An 8669-nucleotide genomic window follows, 5' to 3' on the forward strand; every position below is an offset into this window, starting at 1 on the left:
CTATCTTAGAAACTGTCTGGCATGTCAGGAGGGAGAAAGGACTGGGACCCAGGGGACATAGATTTTCTCCTAGATTTGCCACATTTTCTGTGCTCTGGGGCAAGTCGTTTGAGCTCTCTGGGTCTTAGTTTTCCCAGTTGTCAAATGGTAACGATACCTGCTCTGCATATACATAATACTGCTTCATGCATCAAATGAAAGCGCTCAGGCTTAACTGGTGGTTCAGGGGTGAAGCATCCGCCTGCCAGTGGAAGAGACATGGGTTCCCAGGTTCCCCTGAGCCGGGAAAGAGTCCCCATGCTGCAGAACAGCCGAGCTGGTGGGCCGCAGCCGCCGAGTCTGTGCCCTCGAGCCCAGGGCCGCAACGAGAGAACCGCAGCGAAAGCCCCGTGCACCGCAACTGAGAGCAGCCCCTGATGGCTGCAACGGAAGAAAGGCCACAGCGACACAGAGCCAGCACGACCAAACAAATCAACTCAGTGACTCAAAAAATCAAGTAGCTCAGTTCAGTTCGCTTCAGTTGCTCAGTCGTATCTGACTCTTTGCGGCTCGATGGACTGCAGCACACCAGGCCTCCCTGTCCGTCACCAACTCCCGGAGTTTACTCAAACTCACGTCCATTGAGTCGGTGATGCCATCCAGCCATCTCATCCTCTGTCATCCCCTTCTCCTCTCACCTTCAATCTTTCCCAGCATCAGGGTCTTTTCCAGTGAGTCAGCTCTTCACATCAGGTGGCCAAAGTATTGGAGTTTCAGCTTCAACATCCGTCCTTCCAATGAATATTCAGGACTGATTTCCTTTAGGATGGACTGGCTGGATCTCCTTGCAGTCCAAGCGACTCTCAAGAGTCTTCTCCAGCACCACAGTTCACAAGCATCAATCCTTCAGTGCTCAGCTTTCTCTACAGTCCAACTCTCACATCCATCCCTGACTACTGGAAAACTTTGACTAGACGGACCTTTGTTGGCAAAGTAATGTCTCTCCTTTTTAATATGTTGATCATAACTTTTCTTCCAAGGAGTAAGCGTCTTTTAATTTCATGGCAAGTCTGGTAAATAAATGTAGCAATCATATCACCCTTTTCTCAAGATTTCAGTTATGAAGTTAGAAAGGCTTTGAAGACCCTGGTGGCTCAGTCAGTAAAGAATCTGCCTGCAATGTGGGAGACCTGGCTTTGATCCCTGGTTCGGGAAGATCCCATGGGGAAGGAAATGGCAACCCACTCCAGTATTCTTGCCTGGAGATTTCCATAGACAGAGGGGCCTGGCGGGCTACAGTCCATGTGGTAACAAAGAGCTGGACACGACTGAGAACTAAGCACAGAAGCCCTTTAGACAGGCTTATGCAAATGGAGGTATTATTAGTATGGAGTACATCCACCATATTCCTTTTGAGTTTTTGCTTTGCTTTTTTTGCACTGAACAAAAAAATATCACTCTAAGGAAACAAATACAGTTGGGAGTACCACATACACATGATTGAAATATTTAGATCCTGGCAAAACCGACTTGCTTTTTTGGGCTTTTTTTTTTTTTTTTGGCACTTTTTATGTGATAATCTGGATCAAAGCAATCAAAACTAAAACAGAATCAAACAATCAAATCAGCATTTGATAAAGATACAGAAGTGATGATTTCTTTCTGACTCATTGGATGTTCTTAAAGGAGTTGATCAATTAACCTGGACTCAATTTGCCCCAGTAAGACCCTGAACAGGATAAAGAATGCTCTCTAATAGCTTGTTGATTTCTGCCATGAATCAGCTTCCTGGGTGGTGTAGGAAGACTTTTTCTGATTCATAGAGAAGAGGAACTGATTACACAGGGTCTTTGTGATATCAAGTCACTATTGCTATAATAAAAAATTGTATGTTTTCACATGGAGTGGGAGAAAAGAATTCATATTCATATTTCAGTTTTCACTGGATGGTGTAACTATATAACACTAAGACTAGTTTTCAGGGAAATATGGACTAAAATTCATAAATATGTGCTGATAGAGATGTTCATAAAATTGACAGAAGGGATAAATATTCCTTTTTTATAACTTAAATAACATGCAGAAACTAATACGCTTCATTTGGATTTTAACAAACACTCCTAAATGTGGTATATTTGTCCTAATATAAAAATGCAATGTTACTGAGCAAAATAGAGATGAAACAACCTCCAGAAAAGCATTTTTGAAACTTCATATTTCATCTTTAGGCTCATCTGTAAATGGGTTATTGTCATTTTACAGTGCTTCCTTAATAAATTGTAATCACAAGTTTCATGTTCTTATGAGATAATCCTTTTAATAATGGGTCTGTGACTTGACTATAAGATAAGGTGGTGAATTATTTACGTATAGATATATTATCTCTAATTGTGATTCATTTGTGACTTTCTGTTGAAGGATATCTTTATAGTACTGAGTCTGCCATATGTGTTTCAAGATATGATGATTTCCTAAAACACTCAGTAAATAACAGCGTCTCCATTGTGAATTTTAATTCTACTTTAAATATATACTATATATTTTGGACACAAGACTCTTGAATCAATCATCTTGTTAATCGCTCATATGTGTTTTCAGAAAATTTGCTATTAAAAAAACAGCAAATACTTTTGAGCAGATACAACTGGAGAATATCCTCATTGGCAGTCAGATCAAGCTAGCTGAAAGGTGCAGGCAGAACAACAACAAAAACCCCATGTGTTTTCCTGCCTAATTTAATGTTTATTACTTTATCTATAATATAAGAACATCAATATTAGTAAAATAAATTTTAGGGCAAGCTAGAGTACATAGCAACCATCTCTCCAGATGAATCTGAGCCTAAATTTTCACTAATTCACTTTCATTTATTTCCACAAATTTAACATGAATGTGGAATACCTTTTTGTTTTTTCCTTTTGTATGGGTGAAGCTTCTAAATATCTTCATAATGAAAAAAACTGAAACATACACAATGGTAGAAAAAACAGTGTAATAAAACCACATGTACCCATCAAGCAACTTCAACAATATAAACATGTGGTCAGTCTCATTTTACCTATACTTCATTTCATTCAAAAATGCTTCAATGTGTTTCTCTAAAAAGCATGTAAATCTTGAGAGAATAACCACTCACATAAATGGAATATGGTTTCTGTACTGGTGGAGTGTGGCAGAAACAGGCTGAAGGGTGAGCATGGGAACTTAATGAAATGCCCGCAAATATTTGCAGGTTTAAATATTTATTTCAAAACAGAAGAGCCGTGTATTTCCTGGTGGCTCTATGATTCCAGTTGGTTGGCGCCTGCAAAGCCATTTCTAATACCTTTTATAACTAGCTGTGGGTGGATGGAGGAATACTTTGGAGGTTCAAGAAAACCTGGGAAGCTTCGTGTGTTCTTGCGGGGGACTGGTGGAGCAGGATGGTTTTATCCAGCCACAGAGCAGCCGGGAAAGAAGTCCTGAGACGCCCCGTGTGCAGAGGAAACTTTCTGCTTTTCTCACACTCTGTACCAGCCTCTAGTCAGGAGGACTTCTTCCTTCATGTGCTGTCATCGGCTCTGTCTTTCTCAGCTCTGGCCCCGTGGTCTCCACACACAGTGAGAAAAGACATATAAAAGAGACCCGGCCCTACGTAAATACATAGTGGACTTCTGCGGTGTTTGCTCAGCTCTTCAGAACTTACAGATTTCATAGATATTGCCACCGTTAAACTTCACCGTAACCCTGCCAGGTGGCTATTGTTTTGCCTGATTTATGGTGATTGAGCCAAAGACCAGAGCCGAGGGACTCAGTGAGGTCACGGAGGAGATGAGGCTGGGGCACAAGGGTTCTCTGGCAGGCTCGAGTGTGTTCAGTTTTTCTGTGCTCGTTTGTTTGTTTCTTTTTTAGTAAATTTTTTAAGTTGTGAAGGATTAGGAAAGGAGTATGGAATGAGTTTACAGCGTTTAAGAGCTTAAATACAGAGTTTAGGTATACAGGCTTTAAAGGAGCAAAACTGTAGTAGACCTTCCTCTCCTCCCACCTCCTGACTGGGAGCAAAGATGCCTCTTGCCTTCCCATGGAGGGATGGGTCTCATTAAGCCGATCTTCACATTAATACGAGAAATGGAGTCTATGTACTGCTCCCAGGTCCCTGTAAAAACAAAGGTCTTTTGTCTGGGTGCAGGGACAGAATTCAGTAGTCCGTGGGTTTGGATGAAGAAAAACAATTTTCCTGAACCTTTAGCACTTCCTTCAAATATGAATATGGATTCCAAACCACGGCAATTATTAACTGTTTCTGTGAGTCTGTCACCAAAGTAAATGATTCCTCGCACATTACGATTATTGTAAATATCTTGAAGATATCCTTTATGCTCATCACTATCTCAAAATGTTGTTACTAGATTTGGAACTGAATTTTATTGCTACTGTGCTAATAAAGACACATGTATTATGTTATTATGAAGTTTAAAAGCCATCTTGATCATTTAATTATAATTGTAATTGTAATTTAATTATAATTGTTATTATAATCTAATTGTAATAATATGTATTTTATTTTATGCACTTAAAAACATTACTCCTAGAAGAAGCATAAGTACCAGTATGCTGTCATGGGGTCTGTGGTTTACATAAAAGTTTTAGAAACTGGCTTTAAAGGAACATTCACTGAAAATCTTAAATTATTCTTAAGAGATCACATTTTCAAAACTTTTTTTTTTGTTTAAGGAAGAAACTAGGTTGAGGAAATAATTCCCCAATTTCATCGTCTCTTCCATCTCTCTACTTGGCCCATTGAACCGCTAAACAGTACAATTGCAATAAACTTTCATTGAGAATGATGCTCCTTTTTCTCCTTGGGAAAATGACCAACCTGCTAAAAACAGACCAAATTTGCTTCATGGGACACTTCCCCAAAGGAGAGATGGCTTAAGCTGGAGAAAGTGGAAAGGAAAGGAATATCTGGGTGGAGAAATTAGCCAAGGACAAGACCTGACCTTTAAAAGGACATTCTGAGTTAAATCTGAAAACAGCATTTGTCTTTATGTGGAAAACCATTCCCTTTACTAAATCTTCTGTGTCCTCTCAACCACAGGTAATCAAATTATGCAGGAAATAATTTAATAATTTTATTTTCGGTTGACAAGCAGTAAATTATATGTTAAATTTGTTTGCCTAAGGGAAGATACTTGTTCCACAATAACATTTGCTAATACGTGTTCTTCTTAGAAAACCATTATATTGCAAATTTTAAATTTATGTACAGAAATGAAAGGGCCTGAGCATTTGGCTAATGTATACCTTCTTTAATATTTAGTTAGTTAGTTAGTTATTTTTGGCTGCATCGGCCCTTAATTGTGGCATGTTAAATCTTTCACTGTGGCACACAGGCTTAGTTGCCAAGACATGTGGGATCTTTGTTCCCTGACCAGGGATTGAACCCAAGTCCCAGCTTTGGAAAGTGGATTCTCAACCACTGGACCACGAGGGAAGTTTCTTGACTGATATATTTTGATTATCCATATATACCCAGAGGAATTCAGAACTTCCATATGATTGTCTGAAAAAACCCCTAATAGTTCAGCTTTCTACTTTGTGGCTAGAAGTCCTTTTGCTTCGTTTGCTATTTCTTCTTACATGTATCCACACTAGGCAAGATCTCTGAGAAATTAGTTAGGTGACTGTCGAGGGAAATACATAGAGCATAATGTTTAGAAACAGCAATAGCCAGAAAGAATGCATGGCTGTTCCTCTTAGAACTTGTATCTTCACAGTGTCAAATTCTGTGTTTTATTGAGCTAATGATACTCTTCATGTTCCCATGTGTGTGCCCCAGCTGATCCATCTTCCTGCAATATTCTTCCTGTTCCCGTTTACTCTCTACAGCCTCAAGATCTGCTAGGGCTTCATTTTCTTGCAAAACTTAGCCTGACCCTTCCTCTTATTCCAGATGGATTAATTGCCCCTCTGAACTGCTGAAGTCCTCCTTCCCTCCTTCTAGGGTTGTGAACTGGTCTTGATGTCCACCCTCCCCCCACCCCCCACCAATCCTCCTCCTCTCTACTTAGTATCATGCTCTAGGCTGTGACTGTCTCAAGACTAGAACTATGCCTTTGAGTTACAGGTGAGTATCAGGCCCTCAAGATTTTCTGTAGAATTAAACAAGTGAATGAAGCCAACAAATAAAAGGACTAATGTGACAGCAATGTGAAGACTGAAGGATGTGTATGGAAGACAGGGGAGGCAAGTTGATCCCAAGCAGTCTCAGTCCCAAGAAGTTTTTGGAAATGTGTGTGTGTGTGTTTGCATGGGAGGAGGAGTAGAACAGGCAGGTGAACTTATACCTGACTGTATATCAATGTGTTGTCGCTCTTCAGTTGCTAAGTCTTTTTGACTCTATGACCCAATTGACTGCAGCACGTCAGGCTCCTGTATCCATCAATATGTCACAGAGCTTGCTCACACTCATGTCCCTTGAGTTGGTGATCTCATCCAGCCATCTCATCCTCTGCTGTCCCCTTCTCCTCCTGCCCTCAGTCTTTCCCAGCATCAGGATCTTTTTCAATGAGTTAGCTCTTCACATCAGGCGGCCAAAGTATTGGAGCTTCAGCTTCAACATCAGTCCTTCCAGTGAATATTCAGGACTGATTTCCCTTAGGATGGCCTGGTTTGATCTCCTTGCAGTCCACAGGACTCTCAGGAGTCTTCCCCAACACCACAATTCGAAAGAATCAGTTCTTTGGCTCTCAGCCTTCTTTGTGGTCCAACTCTCATTTCTGCACACGACCACTGAAAAAACCATGGCTTTGACTACATGGACCATTGTTGGCAAAGTGACGTCTCGGCTTCTTAATACACAGTCTAGGTTCGTCATAGCTTTCCTTCCAATGAGCAAGTGTCTTTTAATTCATGGCTGCAATCACCATCCACAGTGATTTTGGAGCCCAATAAAATAAGATCTGTCACTGCTTCCACTTTTTCCCCTTCTATTTGCCAGGAAGTGATAGGACCAGATGCCATGATCTTCTGTTTTTGAATGTTGAGTTTTAAGCCAACTTTTTAAGTCTCCTCTTTCACTTTCATCAAGAGGCTCTTTAGTTCCTCTTCACTTTCTGCCATTAGAGTGGTCACATCTGCATATTTGAGGTTGTTGATATTTCTCCCAGCAGTATTGATTCCAGCTTGTGAGTCCTCCAGTGGTATTCCACATGATGTATTCTACATAGAAGTTAAATAAGCAGCGTGACAGTATACAGCCTTGACGTACTCCTTTCCCAATTTGGAACCAGTCTGTTGTTCCGTGTCTGGTTCTAACTCTTTTTTCTTGACCTGCATACAGATTTCTCAGGAGACAGGTAAGGTGGTCTGGTATTCCCATCTCTTTAATAATTTTCCACAGTTTGTTGTGATCCACACAAAGGCTTTAGTGCAGTCAATGAAGCAGAAGTGGATGTTTTTCTGGAATTCCCTTGCTTTCTCTATGACCCAGCGAAAGGTGGCAATTTGATCTCTGGTTCCTCTGCCTTTTCTAAACCCAGCTTGTACATCTGGAACTTCTTAGTTCACATAATGCTGAAGTCTAAAGTGAAGGATTTTGAGCGTAACCTTGCTCGCATGTGAAATGAGCACAGTGGTAGGCTAGTTTGAACAATGCCCATTGGCATTTTCCTTCTTTTGTAGTAAGTATGAAAGTGACTCTGTCACTTTCTAGTATGTAAATGCTACATTTCTCAAAATCAGAAAAACTGTTTCTATACTTTCACCTACATGACTGGCAGAAAATTCAGTCTCAATCATTCTTGGGGGATTCTCTCTTATCCTCTGGGGGTTCATTCAAGAATTTCCTGGTATCTAGGATGCCACAGCCTGTTGAGCCCTTATCAGCTGTGGCTCGCCACTTTTCCAAAGCACTGGTCAGGCAGTATGTTCCAGGCATACCAGAGATGCCTCTCAAGGCGGTCTACTCCTCTAGCACACATGCGCCCACAGGGTCTCCTCCGAGCTTGGGGATAAGTGTTGAGCCTCCAGTGGACATCCTGAAATGATTCGTGATAGGCACTTACATGCAAGGGACCCCAAGTCCCAGGTCCTTCCAAAAACCTGCTTACTTCCTAGGCACATGTCCCCTCCCAGCCTAAGGAAGCTTAATATTCCACCTCGATTAGGCAGTTTCTGTGGCTTTTACTGCAAAGCACCAACTTCCATGTGCTCCTCTGGGGAATGCATCCAGGGGACTTGCTGGGTGTGTGTCACGGGGAGGAAAAGGAACTGAAAATACTGGCTATGTCTTCCTTAACTCACCCTGCTACACTGGCCTTCAGAAGTGACAGCGGCTTTACCTTCCTCCCCCCTCAGCCTGTCCCCACCCTGACTGTCCCCACCTTGCCAGCCCCGAGTGTCCCACGGCCGCAACCACTGTTTCACTTTGCAGCCGAAGAGCTCAAAGCACAGGGTCTTGGCAGTTATCCCAGTTTTCTACATCCTGTTCATGACTCCAAAGAAAACACACAGTTTCTGACTCAAAAACAAGCTGGAGGTTTCTGTTGAGACCTCAAATATTTTCCCAGAGTCCACCATAAAAACAATAATGTTATGTTTTAATTTAAAATGATTTGTTCAAGTTTTTGTGGCAAAACCCTGCTATAGTTTTGTTTATCGTACAAAGAACCTCAGGTTCACTTCTAAACAAAATATTTTCTAAAAAA

The sequence above is a fragment of the Odocoileus virginianus genome, chromosome 4, assembly GCF_023699985.2.
Source record: "Odocoileus virginianus isolate 20LAN1187 ecotype Illinois chromosome 4, Ovbor_1.2, whole genome shotgun sequence".
Classification (NCBI taxonomy): Eukaryota; Metazoa; Chordata; class Mammalia; order Artiodactyla; family Cervidae; genus Odocoileus; species Odocoileus virginianus.